This window comes from Puma concolor, chromosome D4 (assembly GCF_028749965.1).
Source record: "Puma concolor isolate L17-30 chromosome D4, mPumCon1.1.hap2, whole genome shotgun sequence".
Classification (NCBI taxonomy): domain Eukaryota; kingdom Metazoa; phylum Chordata; class Mammalia; order Carnivora; family Felidae; genus Puma; species Puma concolor.
This window is the reverse complement of record NC_141679.1, coordinates 24,459,981-24,487,500: the sequence shown is the minus strand read 5'-3', so window position 1 is coordinate 24,487,500 and position 27,520 is coordinate 24,459,981. Positions and strand designations below refer to the sequence as shown.

The window sequence follows — 27,520 nt, the reverse complement described above, 5'->3', positions numbered from 1 at the left end:
CTAGAAAGCTCACAGGAAATACTCTGTAGTGAACCACGGCTGAATTCTGAAATTTGTAAATATAGCAGCCATAATACTTTCATAAATTTTATGTTTATTCAACAAATACTTTAATAAATTTTATGCTTATTCAACAAATATTGATAAAATTCATCAAATAAGTTGTTTATGATTATTTTGGATGTTTTTCCAAATCTAAATGGTGAAAATTTGTATATTTTCTCAATTCTATTCCATTTCAATGTAGAATATTAAATTATCCAATTAAAAATAGGAATGCCACCAAAGGAGCATTCCTATACCTCAGGATATCCAAAAGCACAGAGAATTTCAAAGCAAAATATTGTTTACCATAGGAATTCTGATTATTTAATTTTTTCATTCCTCCCTTTTATAGAATTTATTTCAGTAAATTTCTGCTTTTAAGTTTTGTTTTTATCAGTGAAACTTTTATTTCATTTTATTTATTTTTTATGTTAATGTACTTTTTATTTAAATACAAGTTAACATAGTATAATAATGATTTCAGGAATAGAATTTAGTGATTCATCACTCACATATAACACCCAGTGCTCATCCCAACAAGTGTCCTCCTTGATGCCTCTTGCCCATTTAACCCATCCCCCCACCCAGCTCCCCACCAGCAACCCTCAGTTTGTTCTCTGTATTTAAGAGTCTCTTAGGGTTTTCTCCCTCTCTGTTTTTTTCTTATTTTTTGCTTCCCTTCCCCTATGTTTATCTGATTTGTTTCTTAAATTCCACATATGAATGAAATCATATAATATTTGTCTTTCTCTGACTTATGTTGCTTAGCACAATACACTCTAGTTCCATCCACATTGTTGCAAATGGCAATATCTCATTCTTTTTGATTGCCAAGTAATAGCCCATTGTATATGTACACCACATCTTCTTTATCCAGTCATCAGTTGATGGACATTTGGGCTCCTTCCATACTTTGCCTATTGTCAATAGATCTTCTATAAACATTGGGGTGCATGTGCCCCTTTGAATCAGTGTTTTTGTATCAATTGGATAAATACCTAGTAGTGCAATTGCTGGGTCGTAGGGTAGTACTATTTTTAATTTTTTGAGAAACTTCCATACTGTTTTCCAGAGTGATTGTGCCAGTTTGCATTCCCACCAGCAGTGCAAAAGGGTTCCTTTTTCTCCACATCGATGCCAACATCTGTTGTTGCCCAAGTTGTTAATGTCAGCCATTCTGACAGGTGTGAGGTGGTATCTCACTGTGGGTTTGATTTGTATTTCTCCGATGATTGATGTTGAGCATCTTTTCATGTATCATTGGAACTTTTATTCTTATTTATTTTTTCATGTTTATTTATTTTTGAGAGAGAGAGAGAGAGAGACAGAGACAGAGACAGAGCATGAGCTGGGGAGGGGCAGAGAGAGAAAGGGAGACACAAAATCTGAAGCAGCCTCCAGGCTCTGAGCTGTCAGCACAGAGTCTGATGCAGGACTCAAACTCACAAACCGTGAGATCATGACCTGAGCTGAAGTCAGACACTTAACCGACTAAGCCACCCAGGCACCCCTCACTGGAACTTTTAAAAGCAAATTGCAAAAGGTGAAATTTTTGGTACTCCATTCGTTGGATATTTCACTAAAGCTTTTCAAATAATGCAGAACAAAAGGAATACAAATTTAGAGGATTTATTTATAAAATGTTCTACGTAGGTGTAGAATATTCAAGGTTAATTCACAAAGCAGTTTTTAAACTGCTCAAACTTTTCTAAAATTTGCTTAAAACTATGCATTAAAGAGAGAAAGCATATCTTTGTCTTGTGTATAAATTTCAATATCTGCTTCACATGCAGTTTTGTAATTTTTATATATATCTTACAAATATTAGATATACTCATAAATATTTCTAACAGTTTACATTTAATATATGTATTTATAACTATTAAAAAATATGTATATAGTAGTTCTAAGTGTTGACAGCTGGAGTGTCTGTTTTTTTTTTTTTTTTTCAACTTTTTTTTAATTTTTGGGACAGAGAGAGACAGAGCATGAACGGGGGAGGGGCAGAGCGAGAGGGAGACACAGAATCGGAAACAGGCTCCAGGCTCTGAGCCATCAGCCCAGAGCCCGACGCGGGGCTCGAACTCGCGCACCGCGAGATCGTGACCTGGCTGAAGTCGGACGCTCAACCGACTGCGCCACCCAGGCGCCCCTGGAGTGTCTGTTTTGATTAGAAGATGTCACAGATTGTTTCTAACGTGTACCACAACCACTTCCTAGTACATTTCTGCCTCATGAGATTCTCAGCTCAGTAAGAAAACTTTTTTTTTTTTTACCACAACACTATGCTTTACCAAAATTTGCATTTATATTATCACTGCACACAATTTTATCTTCAATTTTGACCTTTAAGTTCATTTACAATGACATTCGCAAAATGTTAGCTATTTCATTTTAGGCAGACTACTTTTCTAAACGCTTTGTTTTGATTCCATTAATTGGGTAAAAAAAGTGTAAGTTATCTTAAAAATCTAAATTACCTTAAATGATTGCTTATTTTTAGTATCTGATTATACTGAGATAAAACTGGCATCATCATTAACTATTATCACTTCAATTTTCCTACATGGACAAGAAAACTTGGAGTCAAAAATAAACTAAATTAATTTTGAAGAGAGTCGTTTAATGGATGCAAAAATTCATGTTTCCCAGAACAATATTTAAATGTACCTTTTGTAATTGCCTCCGCTAAATCATCTCTGGGCACAGCTTTCTTCTAATCACTACTGAATCAATTTTGAATTCAGTGCTGAAGTTTGCCAGTAGATGTGTATCTGGTTTTCACGTGGTCACTGATGTTACCACAGCCTGTAAGGGTCAACATTTTGTATAAATTACACTTTGATTATCAATTATTTTTTGGCAGGTAAATTCATCTGCTTAAGTTTTCACTGAACATTCACTTTCACTTCTTTTTCAGCTCACTGCTGCTGAAAAGATTTATTGCAAAAATAAAAGCTATATTCTCAAACAATAAAATAAATAAGTAGTTATAGATTAATAGGAGGCCATGAATGACAAGACCCTTGTAACAAAGTTCACTACACTACTAAGACTAATCTTTTTCTTGAATATTTTTTATGTCCACCTGACCTGTAATTCCTGTGTTTCCCACTGACCTCACTGACTGGCAACCTGTATCTTCATGTGTTTTGCAGGCCATGGTTGATACACCAAGTGTCTGACTGCAACAGGAGCCTCCAATATTTTCCTATCACCACCCAATACCATCTCTTCTATCCAGACTTTTTTTTTTTTTTTTTTTTAAAGCAGTAAGTGTCCTCAGTGCTATATTTGAGAGGGAGGCATTAGGCTTCATCTGGAAATGATTGGGAAAAGAGAGGTTATTTTAAGACTTAAAAAAAAAATTTTTTTTTAACCTTTATTTAGTTTTTGAGAAACAGAGCACGAACAGGGGAGGGGCAGAAAGGAAGACACAGAATCCGAAGCAGGCTCCAGGCTCTGAGCTGTCAGCACAGAGCCCGATGCGGGGCTCAAACTCACAAACTGCGAGATCATGACCTGAGCCGAAGTCAGACACTCAACCGACTGAGCCACCCAGGTGCCCCTAGAGAGGTTATTTTATTTTATTTTATTTTATTTTTAATTTTTTTTTTTCAACTTTTTTTTTTTTTTTTTTTTTTTTTTTGGGACAGAGAGAGACAGAGCATGAACGGGGGAGGGGCAGAGAGAGAGGCAGACACAGAATCGGAAACAGGCTCCAGGCTCCGAGCCATCAGCCCAGAGCCTGACACGGGGCTCGAACTCACGGACCGCGAGATCGTGACCTGGCTGAAGCCGGACGCTTAACGACTGCGCCACCCAGGCGCCCCTAGAGAGGTTATTTTAAATGTAACCACATGTTAATGTGAAAACTCTGTTTACTGGCCAAGCATCTTCCACATTACTAGATAAGACCAGGGCAGGAGCTGGAAGTACAAAGCAGAGACCTAACAAACCATCCCAGCTCATTGTAATTAAAATGATAATGATATTTCATTAAGAATGAAAAACCTAGGGGGCGCCTGGGTGGCTCAGTCGGTTAAGTGTCCAACTTCAGCTCAGGTCATGATCTCACGGTTCCTGGGTTCCAGCCCTGCGTCAGGCTCTGTGCTGACACCTAGGAGCCTGGAGCCTGCTTCAGATTCTGTGTCTCCCTCTCTCTCTGCCCCTCCCCTGCTTGCACTCTGTCTCTGTCTCTCTCAAAAATAAATAAACATTTAAAAATTAAAAAAAAGAAAAGAAAAATCTAGGACACATGCTAGGTCAGATGGGATACTGCTGAGACCACAGGCACAATCCAGGGCTGTTCTATGCAAACCAAGAAGGTTCTGGAGAAACAAATATATGATTACTCCACTATTAGCTAGTCATGTGGAGATAGTCATGCATACAGTTAGATAAATGAGCCTGGAGTTCCTGAGACGTGTCTGTTCTCGCACACATTTGGGAATCTACACATTTGGGAATCATAAGTATGTAAATATCATATTTGAAGCCAGGAGATTGGATGAGGTCACCAGTGGGGATAAGTGGCATAGGGAAGGGGAGAGGTCCACAGACTATGCCCTGGGCACTCCATCATGGGAAAGGGAGACAAGAGGAGGGGCCAGCAACAGAGACTGAAAGCTGAAACTCAGATTGTAGAATCACTTACCCAGTTGCAAAGAGTGCTCAGAGTATTCACTCAGTGTTTGCTATATGCTAGGAGCTTTTACACTCTCATGGGACTCCTGAAGAAGCGGTCCACGGGTCTGGGCACAGAACACAAACCATAATGCAGGTCATTATAAGACCAGAGGGAAGAATAAAGGGTGTGCCAAACAGGAGAAGGCAGGCCTCTTATAAAGGAATTTATAAAGTACATTTCATAAATTGGGGGAGCCAAGGAAATTGTGTCTGTGGACCAGATAAAACCCTTGGGTCATAAGTTTGTGATACTTGCTATATTAACTTTTCAAAAGATATTCCTATGTTCCCAGGCAGGATAAATGCATCCGAGGGCCCCATAGCTATTAAGTGGCAGATTCTGGGATGTAAACTCAAGTCTGCTGGCTGCAGAGTTGGGGTTCTTTTCACTGCACCAAACTGCTACCCTAGAATTTCTAAAACCAAATCTTGCTGGAAGCTGACTGATAAATCTAAGCACCAAGCTGGGTCTGTCTATACGTCTGTTGAAGCGAATGCAAAAAGTGGAGAAAATGATATATTTTTTTTCTTCTAGCATATTCTCATTGGTACTTTTAAATATTTCTAGGGGCACCTGGGTGGCTCTTTCAGTTAAGCATCTGACTTCAGTTCAGGTCATGATCTCATGATTTGTGTATTTGAGCCCCATGTTAGACACTGTGCTAACAGCTCAGAGCCTAGAGCCTGCTTCAGATTCTGTGACTCCCTCTCTCTCTCTCTGCCCCTCCCCTACTCTCACTCTGTCTTTCTCAAAAATCAATGAAATATTTCAAATAAATAAACAAACAAACAAACAAATAAATAAATAAACAAATGAATAAAATATTTCTACCCTTACTCCATACTCATTTTAAAAGGAAAATGGAGTCACTTGTGTATATTTTTAACTGGAAGTTCCATATCTTAAGAAAACATATGGAATGCAGGCACCACAGATAGAAGAAAAGTCACAGAGGTATCCAGGAATCCTAAGGTCATGTAAGTGTGTTCATGGCCCCCTTAACATGACTGGGAGACCGAATGACCCCAAAATGCTGCCCATTGTTCTTGGAGTCATTGACCTTTAACTTTTTTCCTTTCTGGCTTACTCCTGAATTCAACCTGTCTGTTCATTATAGGTGGCTAGAATGTTCCTTCTTGGCTGTACCTCTTATATTTCCTTTGGAACCCACAAGAGGTAGTGGTTAGAACATTGACCTTGGGTCAGCAGGCTGGTGTGTAGGGCCGGGCTTGGCCACATACTCTCTATGTGGTGTTTGAGCACATCGCCCAACCTTTCTGACTCTTGCCTTTTTATTTTTGAAATTCCAACATTGGGATAAAAACACCTTCTGCCATTACTTCCTTAGACACCTGAGAGCCTAAAATAAAGTATTGGTAATTTCACCTTTGTGAGAACACTTTATTAACTCTGTGGACGTAAAGATTCTTATTTTAAAAACAAGCAGGAGGAAAGAAGAATGCGGAGTGTGCTTGTGTGGCAAAAGGAAAAGGAAGGCTTAAAAAAAAATCAGATGGTGAGCGAGGGAATTGCCATGGGGTAGAAAGAGAGATAGATGGCTAGCCATGATCAAGAACTTGTAGAAATCATGCTCCAACTTTTTGTGCTGAATTTTGTTCCTGAATTTTTAGTGTTTCAAAGGCAATTGTGTGTGCCCAGGGAGTGAGGACACAGTGTGAGGGCAGGGAAAGGGGAGGAGAACAGCTTTCTGCCCAGCTGTGAGTTTTCTCACTGTGTCTCTAAGACAGACAGAGACCCGGTGTTCCGGAGTTCCCGGCCCATATGAAATTATGCAACTGAAAATATGACTGTGGATGACACTTTCAGTGCTGGGGAGAAAAGGTTTGAATTTTTAAATGAGATTTTATAGGCAAATGGATAACGTAAGGAGGCCCAAGGAGGGTGAGTGTTCACTCAGTCTTTGAAGACTGTATAGTTCACAGGGCTTTCCACATCCTCTCCTTTCCTTGTAATAGCAACTCTGTGCAAACAGGGAAGATATCATTATCTTTGTTTTATAACTAAGGCATATGAGGCCATATTGACTGAGAACTGGCAAGGGGTGGAATGTAGACTAGGATGTGGGCTGTTATCTTGCCTACTCTTTTCCCACCAAGCTATCCAGGGCCCATATGTGCTGAAGCCCAGAGAGATTAAACAACTCTTAAAAGGTCACACAGCAGTAAATAAGAGAGCCAGGACTTTAATCTGGGCACTCTGACTCTATCTCCTATGCACTCTCCACTATTCCATGCAGCCTCACTAAGGATTCATGGAAAGGTGATTTGACAATTGCTGGGTACTAAGTAGGTGCTAGGGCAAAGCCCTGGCCTCAGCAAAATGGCATTCCATGACAGTGGGTGACGCACCTGGGTCGGAATGTGCCACACAGTTTTCACTATATTGTTAGGTGCTGCTTTTGAAGTTTTATCTTTTTATTTCCCTTAAGGCCCCCTGGTGCTGAGGACTACAAGAGAATACAAAAAGAAAAAGAAATATCATCAAAAAGCCTTATACAATGGGTCTGGTATGAGAACTCTATGGCATGGGATGGAATTTGAGAGCTTTAGATGGGCAGCTGAATTACTAGGTTGGAGAAGAAAGACCACTGTCACTCCAGGGAAAGTATAGCCCAGGATGGAGAAACAAAACAAAAGCACCCCAAGTAACTTGCAATTGATATAAACCTTCCCTGAAGTTTCCATAGCATTAGAGATGGTCTTCTTAAAGTCAGGGACATTTTTGTAGTGCCTTGGAACATTTAAGGTAAATAGTGGGTTCCCTTGAATGTGCAGGGGACAGCACATTTCTTATAAGCAGTAACATATTAAAATAAAAAGAAAATGTCAGGGTTCCCGGGTGGCTCAGTTGGTTGAGCGTCAGACTTCAGCTCAGGTCATGATCTCATGGTTTGTGAGTTCAAGCCCCGTGTTGGGCTCTGTGCTGACAGCTCAGAGCCTAGAGCCTGGATCCTGCTTCAGATTCTGTGTCTCCCTCTCTCTCTCTGCCCCTCCCAACTCTCTCTCTCTTTCTCTCTCAAAAATAATAAATGTTGAAAAATGTTACTTAAAAAAGGTCATTAAAAAAAAAGAAAACGTTGGGGCGCCTGGGTGGCGCAGTCGGTTAAGCGTCCGACTTCAGCCAGGTCACGATCTCGCGGTCCGTGAGTTCGAGCCCCGCGTCGGGCTCTGGGCTGATGGCTTGGAGCCTGGAGCCTGTTTCCGATTCTGTGTCTCCCTCTCTCTCTGCCCCTCCCCCGTTCATGCTGTGTCTCTCTCTGTCCCAAAAATAAATAAAAAACGTTGAAAGAAAAATTAAAAAAAAAAAAAAGAAAACGTCTTCAATAAGGTAGGTAGCATTTAATGAATGTGTTGTCATGGGAAGAGCAGTAGGTATTGGGGGAGGAGATACATACATGGTGCATAAGGGGAAATGGCGATGTTAGTGCTAATATGTCACTCAGGAGAGAGAACTGACAAGACCTGCTGAGCTAAGTCTTAACTAAAGTCATAGCAGTTAAGTTGGAATTGATCACTCTTACTTCTAATTTCGACTACAGTTGACCCTGGAACAATGTGGGGTGAGGAGTGCTGACCCCCCGTGCGGTAAAAAAATCTCTCCAAAACTACTAGTAGCCTACTGGTGACCGAAAGCCTTACTGATAACATAAACAGTTGATTAACACATGTTTTGTATATTATATGTATTATCTACTATATTCTTACAATAAAGCAATCTAGAGAAAAAATGTTATTAAGAAAATCATAAGGAAGGGAAAATACACAGTAGTGTATTATACTTAGATAAAAAAAAGTCTGCATGGAAGTGGACCCATGTCGTTCAAACCCGTGTTATTCAGGGGTCAACTGTAAATTTTATATAATACAGAGATGTCTGTAAAAACAGTTTTCTGAAGGTGTTCTTTATGGCAAAATCAAGCAGCACAGAATATTTCATTAGGCTAGAGTAGAAAACATTGGTCTTCCAAATTCTCCATTGATGTGCTTATTTTCTTCTGAGTGCAGTGTCACTCACTGCTATACAAGGGCTGTATGTGGTTAGCAAGATTTAGTCTTATCAATAGTGCCTGAGGTTTTATTTATCTCTTTGTTATAGCTGGCACTATCAATAGTGTATAAGAGAGGCTGGTGAGATTGATGGGGAAAAATAGGTAAGTTAGGCCTCGGTTACAATTCTCATTGTGTGTGTGTGTGTACACATACATCTTCAGAGAATCAACTGGCCTTCGTTGATCATTTTCAGTTTGTTAGCACAAGAATGTGGAATGCCCAGGAGTTAACCATAATGGCACTTCTAAAGAGAGAATACTGGGGAAGAAAACCTTATGCAACATTTTTGTTTTAGTTCTACAAATGAAGAAAGACAATGGAGCTACAAGATGGAACAGTGACCCAGAAGGGAGAAGATGTGGGATTGAATGCTGATGCACCTTTATCAAAGTATAGGCTTTTTCTTAGCCTGGGCTTCCTTAGACTGAGGGGCTGAAAGAAGGGAGATGGTCTCTAAGGTCCCTTCCAGCTCTGCTTTTTGAATCATTTGGATGAATGGAGAGCAAACTGTTAATTATTTTGGGAGTGGTCATCCTTTATGTAGAATCTTAGAGTTGAAAGAAAGCTTTTGGACCAATCTGAGCAGTTCAATTACTTGATTAAGAGTACATGTTTAGTTTTCCCAGAGCTGGGTCTATATTCAGGTAAATGATCCCTAGCCTAGTGTGACTTCTAGTCTATCCGATTTCCCACCATCTTGCAAGTATTGAGAACCTACCACATGTGAGAGCCCATGCTTCAGCACTAGGGATATCAGAAAAGATCTCTCTCCTTGAAATGTCCTTCCCTCTTGGTTTTGGTGATGCCATGCTCTTTGGGCTTTCTTCCACATCCCTGGCAGCCTTTCTGGACTTCCTGAAACCATGTTTCAAGTAAAACACATCTATTCCCAGAGAAATGAAAGTCCACGTTGCTCCCTTCATACCACGTACTCATTAGGTCTAAGTTCCACCTGTCCCAGAGACTGATAACATCCATCAGCATTTCTTTCCCAGCATGGAAGAATGATAGGACCTGTGTTTCTTGTCAATATCTCCCAAAGATGGTTCTTTCTTAAATCACAGTTTGATCAAGTGACTGGGTACACACGATGAGGACAAAAATCAACACTGGTATCTCTCCTAACTTGCTTTTGGAAAAGTGATATAATCACTCAGTGCCTTGGTTTCCCAGTTGCAAAATGGAACTAATATGTTGTCAGCATATTCCATTTTACATGTTAGAGTTCATCAAGGTTTAGAACCATTGCACAATGCTCTCTCCCCAGGCAATTGCAACCATTCTTGTGGCATCAGTCCCATCTACATACCAAGAAGTCCATCCCCTTGGGCACCCCAGCAGAACGCTGGGAGATAACATGGCCTCATTCCTGTCCCCACCTAAATGTCTAATCAGTCACAAAGTCCCAACAAGCCTCCATTTTCTCTGCCATGGGCTTCCCTCTTACTGGCCTCCTCCAAATCCCTTGTTCTCCTTTGATGCATTCTCCGCACCAGTGGTATCCTGAGGGCTGGGGTAGGGAAAGGGGGGCAGATGTGCCCTGGGTGCAGTTAGGAAAGGGGTGCATTGACTATAAAGAATTTAAAAGCAATAATAAAACCTTTAAAAGTCAGTCCATTTTTTACTATCACCATGCATGGGCAATTCTAAAGGATTTCAGCAGTAAAAAACTAATCCCTGAAAAAAAATCTTTTTTGATGATCTAAGTTCTATACAATTGCTGCAGTTCCTGTGGAATTTTAATAATTAATATATGAGCTTTAAATGAGTCCATCTGAATACTTACCCTTTAACAAACATTGTATTCTACGTGGAAATGGACTCTGAGCTCTAAGTAACACAGTGGGCCCCTGACATGCATGGACTTGTTGGTCTTTTGAAAGTTAAGTTTGTGATGGTTCTGAACCAGAGGAGCTCATTTTCATTATGGTTTTTGTCTCTAATCCTTCTGTAACTTTACATTCAAGCATTTAAACAGCAGATCCAAATTACATGATGATAGCACAGTGATTATAAAGATAAAGAAACAGAACTTGAGTTACTTCAATTATTCCACGTGACCACGTAGAGACTTGATACGTTTAATGTTTTCAACAGCAAAACTTTGATATGTGCACTTTTTTGTTCATACGCGAAGTGATTTACTGAATTTAAATAATGTCTTTAAAATGGAAATGTCTTTCCATTTAAATGTCTAAAATTTTAAATGTCTTGTAAAGGTATTGCACTAAACCTAAACAATTCCAGAAAACAAATAATAGTTATTGGAAACAATCTGGCCCTATGGAGAAGGGCGAGTGTTAAAAATGACCTGCCTGGTGACTCAGTTGGTTAATTGTTCGACTTCAGCTCAGGTCATGATCTCATGGTTTGTGAGTTCAAGCCCCGCATCAGGCTTTCTGCTGTCAGCGCAGAGCTTGCTTCAGATCCTCTGTCTTCTTCTCTCTCTGCCCCTCCCCCATGCTCTCTCTCTCTTTCTCAAAAATAAATAAATATATAAATAAATAAATAATTAAAAAAAAATGAGCTACCACATTTCAACAAGGTAGCCAGAGTGACCTGTTTTAAAACAAAACAAAACAAAACAAAACAAAACAAAACAAAACAAAACAAAACAACAACCCAAGACTGATCCTTGCTTAAAATCACTGAGTTCCAGGGGTGCCTGGCTGGTTGGGTCCATGGAGTGTCTGACTCTTGATCTCAGGGTTGTGAGTTCAAGCCCCATGTTGGGTGTAGAGATTACTTTAAAATCTCAAAAAAAAAAAAAAAAAAGTCACTGACTCCCAACCTTCATGCTGGGGCACAAGGTCATATGCAGTGTGATTCCTTGCCACCTCATCTTGGGTCACCCTACGCCCCAACTGTGTAGCTGCCAGTCACACCAGCCCTTCTTCACTTTCGTGTGCTAAGCTCCTTCCCTTCCCCCTTTGCCACGTGGATTCCCGTATCAGTGCAAATGTCCCTTCCTGGGGAAGGCTCCTCTAACTCCGGTGTTACCCCTCATATAATCTTCCAGCATCTTGTACTTGAGCACTTTTCAAGGTTGCTAATTACCTTGTGCATATGACCCTTAAACACAAGGAGCTCCCCCATGCAGCTGCTGAGCAGCTCGAGAACAGGTACCCTGTCTGTGTGGTTACATCTCCACTGTCACCTCAGTGCTTAGCACATGTTAGTGCTCAGTAACATTTGTGGCATAAGAGAAAACACCCTGGAATGGGCCTTATCTGGAGGGTGTTGTCGAAGGGGAGCTCCTTAAGATCCTTGGTTTTATTTATTATCATTATTTTTTTAACTCCCAGGGAAGCAGGTCCAGATCACAGACTGCCACGTCCTGGAGGATGACTGGCTGGTGGCTCTGGCTGGCCACCAGCCCCGCTCTCTGTCTCTGCATCGCTGCCGCCATGCTGGCCAGGCCGTGACGGACCAAGGGCTGAAGCGACTTTTCCAGCACTGCGGGGATGTTCTTCAGGTATCAGTACTGGCCACATACATGATGCTTTTTCCCCCAAGGGGAATTGTATGGATCAGGTTCTAATGGCTTTCTCCCTACCTTTCCCCTCACTCCCCATAAAACAAAATCTCTTTTGTATGGGATTGCACAAAAAATGCAGTCTATTAAATGGGCACCACATTTCACGTAGTATAAAAAGTGAAAATAGTAAGAAAAGATATCCTCTGAGGTACCTCACTCACCCATGTTGTATCAGTTGGTGAGGGCTGTCATAACAGAGTACCACAGACTGAATGGTTTAAAGCACAGAAATTTATTGTCTCGTACTTCTGGAGTCTAGAAGTCTGAAAGCAAGGTGTCATCAGGGTTGGATCGTTCTGAGGGCCATGAGGGAGGATCTGTCCCATGCCTCTTTCCTACGTTCTGCTAGTTTGCCGGAAATCCTTGACGTTCCTTGGCTTGTAAAGCACCACCCACCTCTGCCTTCATCTTCACACGGCATATGAATGATGTGTGCATTTGTCTGTGTCCAAATATCCCCTTCTTAGAAAGACACCAGTCATATTGCATTAGGGGCCCTCCTTATACCAGTCTGACCTCATTTTAACTAATTACATCTGCAATGAACCTATTCCCAAATAAGGTCACGTTCTGAGGCCCTTGGGGATGTGACTTCAAAATGTGAAGTTTTGGGACTCACACTTCAACCCATAACACATATCCCACATGATATTTTAATGTCAGATTGGACATGCATACAGGTGAAAAAACACTTTATAATTATCTGAGCATAGAACAACACTATTTTACATATACAAAGTAATTTTTGCACAGTTTTAATATGTGTTGAATTTCTCAGAAATGCAACTACCAGGCTTATTGAGGAAAAAGTATGCTGTTTTGTTTGGAAATTTACCAAGAGTTGCTCACGGCTTTGGAAATAGCATGTCATTAATAGCAACACCGGGTGTAACATTGGATCACCAAGACAACGCATGGAAAGCACTCTATGTTTACAGAAAAATGTCGAGCTCCTGCAACTGTAAAAATGATCTGGAATATGCTTTTCATTTTGTTACATAGTTTTCTTCTTTTGAGGCAGAGAAAAATGGGGTTGCAAAATGTTCTAAGCCAGATTTACAGATATTCCCCAAATATTTCCATAAATATTATGGGGCACACACACACATACATATGATACCTAAGTGATATATGTGTAAAGTTAAATATTTGTGGCATCTGGGAGATTTGAAGCATAATGATACTATAAAACACCTTGAAGATTTACCATTACCTCTTAAAATTCCTCCTAAGATCGCTAATTGTTGTTGGTCTCACTTCTGTTTTCATCCAGTTCCTAAGGGGCTCTGTCTTTTCTGCACAGCTGTGTCCCCAAGTTTTCAAAAGCCCAACAGTTTAGTTGTATCCTCACTTATGGGTTTTTAATGGTGGGAAATATTCCTGGGATTTTGAATACGAGGACTTTACTAAAAGAGTGGGGGTGTCGAGTGCCTCATTTAGCATATGTACCATTCACATATTTGAAAATTTCAGTCTGACAGAAGCATCCAAAAGGAATTTTAAACATTTAGTGAGAGTTTCTAACCTTCATCTGAGTTCACAGATTAACAATTTAGGAGGACAGAAGGTGCCTGCGCTATGTTGACATTCATGGATCAACTGGTGTGCAAATATTGGATTCTTTCTTGCTATAATAACAGGCAAATAGCAACACATCTACTCTCCAGAAAGGCAAAATTATGAGATACTCAAAGGGGTGCATGGGTGTGTGTGTGTGTGTGTGTGTGTAGAATTCTTTTGAATCCAGGGAAACAGCACATAATAGGGGCTCAGTAAAAATTTAATAAAAAAGGGGCGCCTGGGTGGCTCAGTTGGTTGAGCGTCTAACTTCAGCTCAGGTCATGATCTTGAGGTTCATGAGTTCAAGCCCCACATTGGGCTCGCTGCTGTCAGCCTGTAAGTGCAAAGCCTGCCTCAGATCCTCTGTCCCCCTCTCTCTGCACCCCAACTTGGGCTCTCCCCAAAATAAATAAATATTTTTTAAAAAATTTAATAAAAAGAGTCACATTACTCAGTCACAAAAAGAATGAAACCTTGCCATTTGCAGTGACATAAATGAGCCTAGAAGGCATTATGCTAAGTGAAATAAGTCAAAGACAAAAGCCACATTATTTCACTTATATGTGGATTCTAAAAACCAAAACAAACAAATGGATTCTTTACAGGGAATTGGTGATTGCCAAAGGGGAGGTGGGGGGATGGGTGAAATAGATGAAGGGGATGAAGGGCTACAAACTTCCAGTCATAAAACAAAAAAGTCACAGAGATGAAAAACTAGCATAGGGAATATTGTCAATAATATTTCAATAATGTTATATGGTGACAGACGGTGACTATACTTACCATGGTGAGCATTGAGTAATGTATACAATTGTTGAATCACTACGTTGTACACCTGCAACAAATATAACACTGCACCTCAATTACACTTCAATAATAATAATGGAAAATCACAAACGTTATTCCAGAGCTAAAAGGACCCTCAGGGATTATCTAGGCCTTTCCACCTGCCTGTCATCTTCTCCTTTTCAAATTAATCATATTGAGGTCCACAGAGATGAACTGAGTTCTGGCGATTACTCATATACTTGGCCTACTTTGAGGGATCTTATATAAAAAAAAAAAAAAAACAGTTGGTTTTGCATTTGTATACAAATGTCTTTGAGGACTTAACTTATGGCTCCCTGAGGAGCCTTCACCTTCAAGAAATCTTTTGTTTTTTTTGCCTTTTTAGCACTTCCTTCGTCCTCTTCACATATCATGGATTATTAAACTTCAGCTCAGAGCATTCTTTACCACTATAGTAGTCTCCATTGAACTCTTTATGGGGACCCATGAAATAAATTTCTCAAAAAACTTGGACTTAGGGATATTTGTCATTCTTCTGAGTAACTTATTTGTATTTACTTTATGGAAGGTATGACTATGCTTTCTGCTTTGCCATGGCTGCTAAGAAATCTAGATTCAAATTTGTAAAATTAGACATCTTAGTAGGACATAGCATGTTATGACTTATATCTTCTAAGCTAACCTAAACTTTGGTCTCATTTTATTTTTCATGCCTTTTTTTTCTGTTTCTTCCTTTTTTCTCCATTTCTTATGTTTAATCTTATCGACCGTGGGTATTTTGAAGTTACACAAGATCCTTTTCAATATTACGCTTCACAATCTTCTTCGGATCTATTATTTATTGCACTACAAAATATGCCAGGCAATGTCAACAGACCCACCTCAGCAGGTGTGATGAGACAGTCTTAAAAGATAGAGAATCCAATTAGCTGCCTTTTTAATATTGAATAAAACTTTGGGGCCCTGCCAAGTAGGAATAATATGAAAAGAATTCAGGTTTCTCTCGAGTTCTAAGGTCTCTTCAGCTAAATGGGAAATAAAGATCATATTTAACATATATTAAAAAATACAGTATGTCTTAAAAATATAATATAGGGAGCGAAATTAACCCAGAACTCTCTCTAGTGGTAGAGTAACCCTGGATGGGATTTATCAGCTCAAACATGACTTGAAAACTATGTCATGTTGTGACGTCACCCCAGAAATGTGGAATGTTTGATTAACTCCTTCTCTAAGTTTTATAGTCCTCGTTAAAGGCGTAAATTAGGGCTCTGTGTCACCTGGGTTTTGAACAAGAATTTGGTCTACATTCCACCAATCATTCTGGTGGTTAAGGATGTTTAGCAAACTGAGGATGCAGCTCCAAAGATTGCTTGGAAAAGTAGCCTCAGAATTGCTGGGGATGATTTAAATTGTCTTCTTGATGAATTACCAGATTGTAATCCTAGAAATGAAGACTAGAAATGTTGATGAGAATCAAGCCGATATTACTAATATTTTGTACAAAAATCTGTGCATGTTTGTGTTTTAAATATTTATAAAATTTAAGAGAAATTTGGATTATTAAAGTAAAATTATCTAATTTAAAGTGCATAATTCCAAATACCATATGATTTCACTCATATGTGGAATTTAAGAAACAAAACAGGTGAACACAGGAGCAGGAAAGGAAATATAAGATAAAAACAAAGAAGGGGGTAAACCATAAAAGACTTAAATACAGAGAACAGGGTGGCTGGAGGGGAGGTGGGTGGGGGGATAGGCTAAATGGGTGATGGGTGATGGGGACTAAGGAGGGCACTTATTTGGTTGAGCACTGGATGTTATTCATAAATAATGAATCACTAAATTCTACTCCTGAAGCCATTATTACACTATATGTTAACTAACTTGGATTAAAAAAAAAATTTTAAAAAGAAAACTTAAAAAAAAGTGCATAATTGAATGAGTGATTTATACATGTAGGCTAGGATGTGCATCCATGCCACTCTGAGCCCTGGTTTTTCTCATCCCTCCATGCAGGAAACTCTAAGAAAGTAACTGATTAGTGTAACTCAATTGCTCTCCAGTAAATAAGTTAATGCTTAATTTCTGGGTGCTGTTTCCTTTCGTGTACCAGGTGTCTCATTTTCTCTGCATGTGCTGTGTCCTTTCTTAACCGTGTGTGTTTTCTCATGCTGTTCCAGATCCACACTACCAGTCCCATCTCTACCTGGAAAAATTCAGTCCGTCCTTCAAGGCACAGCAGAAATGTCCCCTTGGCTGACATCTTCCCCTTCTTCTTCCTCTTCAAGCAGGATATTCTGCAACCTCTATGGTGTTTTACCTTTCTTGCTCTGAAAGAAGTAGGTGTGACTGTCAACTGTGTGATCACATCTCCACGAAGGCACAGATCATGACTCGGACACAGTGTCCATCCATAGCAGTCACTTAACGCATGTCAAATTGAGCTAACCTAATGAGTTAAATTGGCATTAAATATGCCGACCAGCTAGATGACAGGTCCAAACTTGGCCAACTGATATTTGGGGTCCTTTAAAATCACAGGGATTGGAAATATAATCTAGTTCTCTCTGTTTCAAAGTCTTGTGTTCTATGGAGAATTTAATTTGAAGAAAGACTTCTGTAGCATAAAATAGCATGAAAGCCACTGACTCTGAACAAAGCCCTTTGTTTTCAGATGCATAAACTGAAGATTTTTTAAATATAAAAATCTAGATATCTAATTTCTCTGTGAAATGAAAAGACTCAGCAATACGGGTTCCCATTCTTTATATATATATATATATATATATATATATATATATATATATATATATACATACATACATACATACATAGAGAGAGAGAGAGAGAGAGAATGCAAGTAGGGCAAGGGCAGAGAAAGTGAGAGAGAGAATCCAAAGCAGGCTCCTTGCTGTCAGCACAAAGCCCAACTTGGGGCTCAGTCTCCTGAACTCCAAAATCAAGAGTCAAACACACTCAACTGACTGAACCACCCAGGCACACCTATGGGTTCCCATTCTTGAAAAGTATCAATCTGCTGGAACGCTCTGCAGTTTGCCACAGTCCTCACCAGTCCCTGTGGTCTCCCTGATGCAGAACCTAAGTGTTAAATCAGTGCTAAAACTCCAACAAAATGACTCTAGCATACCATGGTAATACACTTGGCTTTCTCCCCTTGTTCATGTTACTTACCTGTCACTGTTCAAGTTCAAGGCAATTAAACTTGAGGCTCCAGATTTGCAATAGGTGTGCTTCTGTGAGGTACTCTGGGAAAAATATTGTTTCCAAATCAAACTTCATCTGAAATTGCTATTCAGAGAAACCCACTGTAACTATAAAAGAATTCTTTTGTACATCAAATACGCACACTTGATTATAATCCTTTTGCCCTAACAAAGAGCTACATCTTAGTTTGGCATATAATTTTGAGAGCTCAACTTGTCCTGTTAGAATTGTACAGAAATTTCTTCTTTTTATTACTATGACATTTACTTTTGCATGGGAGAAGCTTGGGTTCAGTGATTATCTTTCTTCTGCAAGTAATCTGTTTGTCTGGCTTCCTTTTCCTACATGGATAAGATCATATCACTTATACAATTTTCATCATGAAAATAAAACTGTTGCCAAGACAAGCTGAAGACTGAGCAATATTAAATTAATTTTTGCAAGGGACACGGTGGGCTCATTAGAGCTGTAGACTCAGACTTTTTTTTTTTTTTTTTTTGCCCTAGAAAGTTTTTCTTTTTATACATAGTCTTTGAAAAGTTTTATTGGTGAATAAATGTCATATAAAATGTATGCATGCTACGTGTACAGTTCAGTGATTTTCGGTCTTAGAACATTTTCATGATCCCAGAAAATTCCTGTGTGCTCACATGCAGTTAATCCTTGCTCCCACTCCCCAGCCCTAGCCAATGCTGAGCCGGGAATGTGCTTGCCTCGGTCAGGACCTCAACTTCAGGCAGAAGAGCTACTGTCCCCTCCCCATTTCTCTCCATCACCTCCTTCATCACTTCCATCAACAATCCCATTGGGCATGGGTGTTACCGCCACCCCAAAGGGACTGAACCACCTTCCCTGGAAGCACAGCCTGCCCCCTGTCCTGGCAGAGCCCCATGCCTACAGAGCTGGAAGAAGCGGGGAAGTGATTAGAGCTGCCGGTCCAAGAATGTCTCAGACTCCCACTGTTCCTTCTTGAAGTTTAGCTGCTGTTCAAGCACAAATACTTTGTGGATAAATTATTGTTTACAGTTGTCCACCTGATCTGGATCTGATTTGGACCTGATTTTGGATCTTTGCTCGCTTTGCTCGCTTTGCTCTGTGATCTGTTGCTCGCTTTTTATCTTATCTTCATCTCTTTTTCCTTCTGGGTTTACTAGTTGGTCTTTGATCGCACTGATTCTGGTTTCTAGTTCACCTCATCACACTTGTTCTGTTTTCTGCAAGGCACCTTCTGCTCTGCACTGCCGTTGAGATGCCCTTTAGCTGGCTCTGGCCACATTTGTTTCTGTACATTTCTTACGTGTCCTTGCTGTTTACCTTTTTATATCAGCCCTTGTGCCTCAATGAGTTCTTTCTCCGTCATTTCTTTCTTTCTTTTTTTTTTTAAGTTATTCTGTGTTTTCGAAAATAGAAATGCTTTCTAAAATTTTTATCTGACTCCTCATTGCTAATAATAATAATTTTCCCTGGGGTGCCTGGGTGGCTCAGTTGGTTAGGCATCCAACTCTTGATTTTGGCCCCAGTCATGATTCTCACAGTTCATGGGTTCAAGCCCTGCATTGGCCTCTGTGCTGACAGTGTGGAGCCTGCTTGGGATTCTCTCTCTCTCTCTCTCTCTCTCTCTCTCTCTCAGTGCCCCTCCCCCACTCATGTTCTATATCTCTCTCAAAATAAATAAATAAACATTAAAAGAATTAAATTCTTCTGTTAAAAAAAAGAATAATTTTCCCTATGTGGGGCAATTATATCTTTCTTTGATCTTCAAAAATTTCATATTATATATAAATTTTTTTCTGATTACTGAATTTTGAACAAGGAAGATGGATCCCAGCCTGATGTTTGCCATCTGATAGTTGTCCACATATTCCATATGGATTCTCTCACTGTCTACCAACATACAGTCAGATCTTTCAGGATGTAAGCTGGGAGGCCAAACAGGCACAAACCCCTAGCATTTAAGTTTTTAGTGTCCAGAAGACATTTATCCTGCTCAATATTACTTTGTTGAGGCAGGTCCACTTTTGTTCATATTACCTAGTTTTCTACTATGAGCTAGTGTATTTACTACCGAAAAATTCGAATCAGCATGTAGCTCGTGCTTTGTGAGAGGTACAGCATGGGTAAGTCCGGTCTCCAAGATGGACTGCTTCCTTTTATACCCCCACTTACTCCTGAGTTGACAACACAGGGTGCAACTCACTATTGTTGGACCCATGAGCTCATGGCCAGGTTAAATTACTGGGTGTTATAGACTCCATAGTCAATCTAGCAATGATGCACTGAAGAATTCCCAGGAAATAATTCCCTTAGGGAGGAAGAGCTTCTGAAGAGTTAGGTCTGTCACTAATGATGAATTTTTATAACTGTCTTGCTTTCTTAAGAAACCCATATATGAAATCACTGGCCATTATGTCTCAGTGTGACCAATCTACATTGCAGTAGGATGAATTCCTCCTGGTGACTGAAAAACATCATAAATATTATTGATTTATACCCCTAGTTTCCACTGCTGTTGTCATTTCCCCAATATGTTGTTATTTTAAAGTAGGAAGAGGAAACCAGTAGCCTGCTACCATATGCTAAAAATATCCTAATATTGGCTAAAGTAAGGAGATGTCTTCATGTTAAGAGGGATTTTTTTTTCTCTGATCCTTAAGATTTTTAGCCCAAATCCATTCATATGCTCTACATTTGCTGCTCTAGTTTATATGTTTTCTGCTCTAGTTTATATACAAAGAAATATCTTGGAGGAGTGTGCACTGGGGCAGCGAATCTTTAATATATGGTGCTTCTAAAACTTTAATGTGCATATGAATCCCCTGGGGATCCTGGTAAAATGCAGATTCTGCCTTTCTAATGAGCTCCCCAATGATGTTAATTTTGCTGTTATGAGCAGGAAGGTGCTAGAGCAGCTGGTATGCTCATGATTTGGAGCCCAAATCACTTGTATTTTGATGACCATTCAGGAAGATGCAAACAGGGAACATTCTGACATGTCACCATTTCCACACCCACCGAGGGCCTGGTGTCCCTGACCTGCCCCCAAAACAGAGATTGTCACCAAGTGATTGCTATGTCAATAATTGTGTGCCATTTCACATTTAAATACTCAGGGCCTTTTTATCTGGGTGGAGACTATTGGAGGAGGGAGGTGGCGACCAGAGATAAGTCTTATCATTTTCATGACACCAGTAATACATTTTTCTTTAAAAAAAAAAAAAAAAGCTTCTAAGAGTTTCAAGTAGGGTTTCTTGTACGGCAGGTCAATTCAGACAGTCCTTTGAGTCACGTTTAGAGCAAGAGGTCACATTACTCCACAGGGGATTTGGGGAGGAATGCAGTCTTCCTAGTAAAATAGCCAAGGGTGTGTGTGGAACTATGGGAAGGAGAGCCAGGGTGAAGATTTGCTCTGCTCTAGAAGGGCTGAGTTGTTGATGTTTTAACATTTAATAACAACAAAAGCTCCCATCAATCTGGAAGATCCTTTGCCCATTTGGGCATGTTCATGGTGTCAAACCTAAACATTAATTCCTTAGAGGACTATCTTTGTGATTGGTGGTTAATGGGTTACGCTGTCGCTAAGAACTGTAAGTGCATAGCAAGTAAGCTTGAGACCTTTCGTAAAGGACAGATAGTGGTGGCATTTTCACTGATAGTGCCATCTGAAACTAGCCCACTGGGAGTATTTGGCCAACGGATGCAGGTAGGAAAACAATTATCCCCTGGGGGGAGGTTTTCAGGGCCTTAGATGTTTGGAAAAGCAGATTAACACAAGTACCACTGAAACAGGTTCTGTAGCTTTGGACAAATCATTGCTGTTATTATTTAATTCCTTATACTATTTTAGTCTTTGTAAAGTAACAAAAAATTAAATTGCATTTATATCTTAAAATAGGTCAGCTCCTTCTGAGGCTAATGTTCAAGTTTTGTCTATCCTCCACCAAAGTCAGTCTTTCAAGTATCTTTTATCTTTTTAAGAAATGTAACAGCGTGTTGCCAGCTTAACCTGCATCCATCCATCTGGCCCTTCCTCCCGCCCTCCGCCCCTCCCTCCCTGCTGCTTAGCATTTACTGCTCTACATCCTGTCCTTTTCAGCCTCTTCATACATAAAAATCTCTTGCGACTGCTCCACTGCTGCCTCCTGAATTTCCAGCCTTCTAACTCTGCCTGGCTCCAAACTGTGCTTAAATAATCTTTTCATGCCTTTCCATATCGTTCCAATCAAGTGACATGCACTGGCCCCCTGCCCCAGCTGATCTAGCTTCTGACTTCAGTCAGCAAGCTTTTCAGTAACTCTGGACCACTCCGTTTTTCTTCTTCCCAGCGTGAACCCGTCTGGTACTGTCTTGCTGCCTGTAGCACTTTAATCCTTCCTCCTCAACATTCTCCATTGTCCTGTTTTCTGTCTACTGAATGATGTCCCACTGTTACAGGAAATGTCATTTTAAGATAGACCTAGCAGTAACATTTTTCAAGATTAACCTTTAAATACAAATATTTTGCCACACTTAACTCCCTACTCCAACTGGCTCCAATTTTATGATTATTATCTTCATTATATACTTACTATCTTACTTATTCATTTTGCATCCAGGGACTATGTTCTTTTATCATGTGTACTATCCAGGTTTAGTCCATAAACACGCAATTCCCCAGACAGTATTTTGCTGCAATGAAAATAGGAATATCAATTAATACAGACTAGAGAGTACCAACATAAGATATTAATATATGTATGCAAAACTGTGTGTGTGTTTAAAAAGGCTGGGGCGCCTGGGTGGCGCAGTCAGGTTAAGCGTCCGACTTCAGCCAGGTCACAATCTCGCGGTCCGTGAGTTCGAGCCCCGCGTCGGGCTCTGGGCTGATGGCTCAGAGCCTGGAGCCTGTTTCCGATTCTGTGTCTCCCTCTCTCTCTGCCCCTGGCCCGTTCATGCTCTGTCTCTCTCTGTCCCAAAAATAAATAAACGTTGAAAAAAAAAATTTTTAAAGGCCAAGGAAGGATTGTTTAATAGAGAGTATTATAGAAACAGGATAACATTACAGTAAAATTAAGGTGAGTCCCTGCTTTATCATGTTTCAAAATCAATCAATATGGAATAAAAATATAAAAATCAAATCAATTTATAAGAAAAATTAACAAAGACTAGAACATTTATTCAATATACAGGAGGACAACTTCATTTTTGAAGAAATAAAATAAATTGTAAAGGTATGATTAATAGCTTCCGCAGTATTTAAAATTTCTACACTATTAAAAAACCCCAAAGGCACTCATATATATAATATTTTTAACAATTCATATTTATAAAGGAGACATCCAAACTTTAAAGGATAAAGAGGATACAAATATATTTCACTAGACTGTAAACTCTGTAAGGAAAGGGATATTTCCTTATATTTCACACCTAATACGTGTGTATTAAACCTTGAAGGAATAATTGAGTAAGGGAGAACAAATAGAAAGCAATTTCTAAAAGCTCATCATTCCAGGAATAAATATATGAAATAAACAACCCTGGATAACTAAAATATGTCAACTGAAATATTTTTTAAAATGATACCATATAATATCAGCAATGTTATAGTAGAATCAGTACCCATTCCTAGTAGCGGCTCTATAAATTGGTTACCTTTTGGAAGGAAATGTGATAGTTTGTAATAAGAGCTAATCACCCACCAATGCAGAAATTTATTTTAATGAAGTAGCCAAGGTTAAATGAGTCACATGTGCATATTAAATAGATATAACTACTTAGTATTTCCATATTCATGTATATTTCTACATTAAAGGTACTCAATCTAACTTTACCACAATTAATATTAGGCATATGGTTATGCATATACACTTTGCACAAAGGTATGTTATGAAACCATGCAAATAATATTAATTCTAAAGATGTATGGAGACGTTTAAGTAAAAACATAAGGCATGTTATTATTATATTATGATTGCAACTATAAAAAGTTCTGTTAGCACATACTAGACAAAATATATACAGGTAGAAATAAAAGCAATTTCATGAGGGTAATGAACTTATGGTCTTCCTGTTATTGCTTTTACATATTTTTAATACTGTAGCTTTAATTAAAATGCATAAAGTGATTGCTACTATTTGTAATACATACATACATATAATTTACATTCTCATGAACCTAGTGAAGCTGTTGGTCTCCCAGGGAAACTGTACTATTTACTTATTGACCAACAGACTCTCTACTGACATTGACATACTCACTAATGAGCAAAGTATAGGCCATGCAGTTTCAACTAAGGGGTGAGGGAAGCTTGCAAGAAATATTCTTAACAGTGTCTACCTTAACATGTCTGTGAAATACAAAGCAGGTAATATTTCCTGCCTATGGAGAACACGGCTTCCAGGCATTTGGGTTGTGTCTGCATCATTGAGAAATGGGATTATTTTGGAGCGAACTGACTGGTGGATACCCATCAGGGGATAAGTAGCAACACTGAAAATATTAATTGTACTTATTTTTAGGTCTTAGACTTACAACTGACTTTTAAAGGAATAACTGGTTTATTGAGATATGATTTCCAAACCATAAAATTCCTACTTTTAAAGTGTACAGTTCAGTGATTTTTACTATATTCACTGAGTTATACAACCATCACTATGAAATTTTAGAATGCTCCCATTGCCCCCAAAAGAAATCCTATACCTATTAGCAATCAATCCCCATTCCCCCTCCTCCAGGCTCAAGCAATCACTAATCTACTTTCTGTGTCTATGGATTTCCCTATTCAGGATATTTCATATAAATGGAATTATAGGTGCCTTTTGTGTCTGGCTTCTTTCACTTGGCATGTTTTCAAGGTTCGTCTACATTATAGCATGCATCATTATTTCATGTTTTGTGGCTGAAAATTTTCATTTTATTGATATATCACACTTTGCTTATCCATGGACATTTGGGTTGTTTCCACTTTTTTGCTACTATGAACAATGCAGCCATGAGCATTCATGTACAAGCTTTTGTGTGAACATAGATTTATTTTCAATTCTCTTGTCTACACACCTAGGAGGGAAATTGCTGGTTCACATGGTAACTATATATTGGACATTTTGAGGTGCTGCCGAAGTTGTTTTCTAAAGCAGTTAGAAATAGAATAGTTAGACTGTTTCACAATCCCACAGCAGGGCGGCTTTTACTTTCTCCTTTCACTCACTTATTCTTCTAAAATGGGCATATATTACTTTAATAATAAGAAAAAAAGATTATTAAAAATTATTAAAAAATTATTAAAAAAATCTGTGACTGCCAATCTGTGGGCCATAGGCACTTTGCAATGGGCTTTTAGTCCCCTTGGGTACCATCTCTGTCTTTAAATTTAACAAAGACTGTGGTCTGTCTATCGAGAGAGAGAGAGAGAGAGAGAGAGAGAGAAGCTATTAGGATCAAAGAGAAACCAATTATTTGTTGGAATAAAGAATCTGCTCCCAATCAGTTTGGCCAAAATGATAGACCTGTTTGGAAGAGGAGCAGGATTTCTCTGTGTAACTTGTTGCACTCAACTGTGAAAGTACAGGAAAGCCACCTGTACTGCTGCGGGGCCGAGAATAGGGAGGGGAGAAGAGGGATGAGGAAGCCTGTGTGTGATGGGAAAATTCCACTTCAGTACATCAGGCATATAGAGCTGTATATCTATATCTGTATCTGTGAGTCTATCTCTATACCCATATCTGTATCTATCACTATATCTGTTAAAATTGGCTATTAGAATTTTGACTAGTGCAGGGTCCTAAAGTAATTTGCTTAAGTAAATAATATGATTGGTATGTAAGATAGTGTTTCTGAGTTGCTTGAGGGAACCCAAAACAATGTAGGTATTGATTACTTGTCTGTCATAATTATCATGTGTGATGTATTGGTGGAGTTCAATTTATCTTACTTTTAGAGCTTGGTAATAGTACCACACTTTGCCATATTGGAGCTTGAGGCAAAAGGAAAAATTGGTAATATTGATGCTGCTTTCATTGAAAAATTTGACATTTGTTCATTATAGATTTTATTTGCATTAATACAGATTTTCAAAAAACTACACTAAATATTATGTATCTTGATAACTGAGATTTAGGGCACCCCCTTAAATTTTACATCCAAGGGAAGTGCCTCCTTGGCTTCATCCTTGTCCCAGCTCTGACTTTGAATATGTTTAGAGTTTTTAGGTAAAAGGGCTTAAAAACTGAGTGGCAATTTAGTCATGGAGAAACTGAGTCATGGATTAGAGCATTTGATGTCATACATTGATAGTCATCTAGTGACTAATTGGGAATCATAGGAGTAACTCCTATCCTTTTATCAAATCAGAAAGTGGTACTCCCTTGTTATATATTTACTAAGGTTTGTAAACCTTAATTCCCATTTCACATATTTGATTAGAAAAACGCATTCTTTCTAACTTTTTCAATATTGTCCCTCTAATTATTTAACACTCAACAAAGTGGGCAAAAGTTTCCCAACAATCTGTAGCAGTTTAATCCTCATTCCTGGCCTTTTAAAATTTTCTGGACAGGGGAAGCACTCTGTTTTTAGAGCCATGTGGGGAACTGATACCACAAAGTAGAATTTTCTGCCCAATTCCTTTATTCCTCTTGAAGACATTAGGGACCAAATCCCATCCCCCTCTTTCTCTAACCAACTTTTTAGAGATTTTCAGTTTGAAAGTGAGATACTGGAAGAGCCAGAGGGTTAATGAAAATTTCAGTGCATGGAAATGTTTGTCAAACCCATTGGAAGAGTAGCACATCCTGGAGCTATTATTGGCACAGCAAATAGTGAGTGACATTCAGAGTTTATGCTGTTTGCTCTGTGATACTGTTGGAATGAGTTACATCACACGCAGGAGTCACCAAGAGGTGACTCTTTCTGGGCTGGCCAATAACCATTTGTTCTTCAATTTATTATCACAGTGAAGTAAGCTCACTGTCTGTAGTTCAGATCACTGGGGAAGAGGGCAACCCGCACATGAGAAGAGAGCATCATTTAGCCTGGCATTTCCCAAAGTTATCCCTTGACAGTAGCTATAGAAATGGTTTCTTGGGGAAATAAGTTGGGAAGTGCTGCATATTAAATGCCAGTCTGGGAGATGCATATGCTCATTAGCATACAGAAGCTCTGAAAAATCCTGCAGGGAAAACAAAAATCTATGGAGTTTTGTTTAACTCACTTTTGACCAAATTTTGTTATGGAACCTCCTCATATTACTGTGAAACAAGTTGCCCCAGAGCTTAGAGACTTAAAACAATAAACATTTTATTATCTCCTAGTTTCTGTGGATCAGGAATTTGGGAAGGACTCACACCAGGATGGCTCTGACTTGGGGTCTTTCATGCAGTGTAGTCAGGTGGTGACTGATGCTAGAAGAGCAGGTGGCAGGAGCAGCTGGGGCATCTTTCTCTCTTTATGTCACCTTGGAGTATCTCCTTGAGGTCTCTCATGTCGGCTACATTGGCCTTCCTCACAGCATGGCTGCCTCAGGCTAATAGGACTGTTACATGGTAGCTCAGGGTTCCAATGAAAGTATTTTTTTTTTTTTTTTTACTTAATGTTTATTTACTTTTGAGAGAGAGAGAAAAAGA

At 39.2% G+C, this 27,520-nt stretch overlaps 1 long non-coding RNA gene across 4 annotated transcripts in view; it reads right to left on the bottom strand.

Annotated features, from left to right (window-relative positions):
• Nucleotides 1-2,604: 2,604 nt before the first annotated feature.
• LOC147574767 (uncharacterized) overlaps nt 2,605-27,520 on the bottom strand; it is a 77,797-nt gene continuing 52,881 nt past the window's right edge. For 2 of the 4 annotated variants that reach the window (XR_015243485.1, XR_015243482.1), the window contains 5 exons: nt 22,489-22,588; nt 17,891-17,962; nt 16,905-17,028; nt 14,687-14,738; nt 12,557-14,237 (listed from right to left, as the gene is read on the bottom strand). This is a non-coding gene — a long non-coding RNA (uncharacterized LOC147574767). Of the gene's footprint in view, nt 2,854-9,523; nt 9,661-12,556; nt 14,238-14,686; nt 14,739-16,904; nt 17,029-17,890; nt 17,963-22,488; nt 22,589-27,520 lie in introns of those variants that run through there. The other 2 variants (XR_015243483.1, XR_015243484.1) reach the window with 2 other exon arrangements.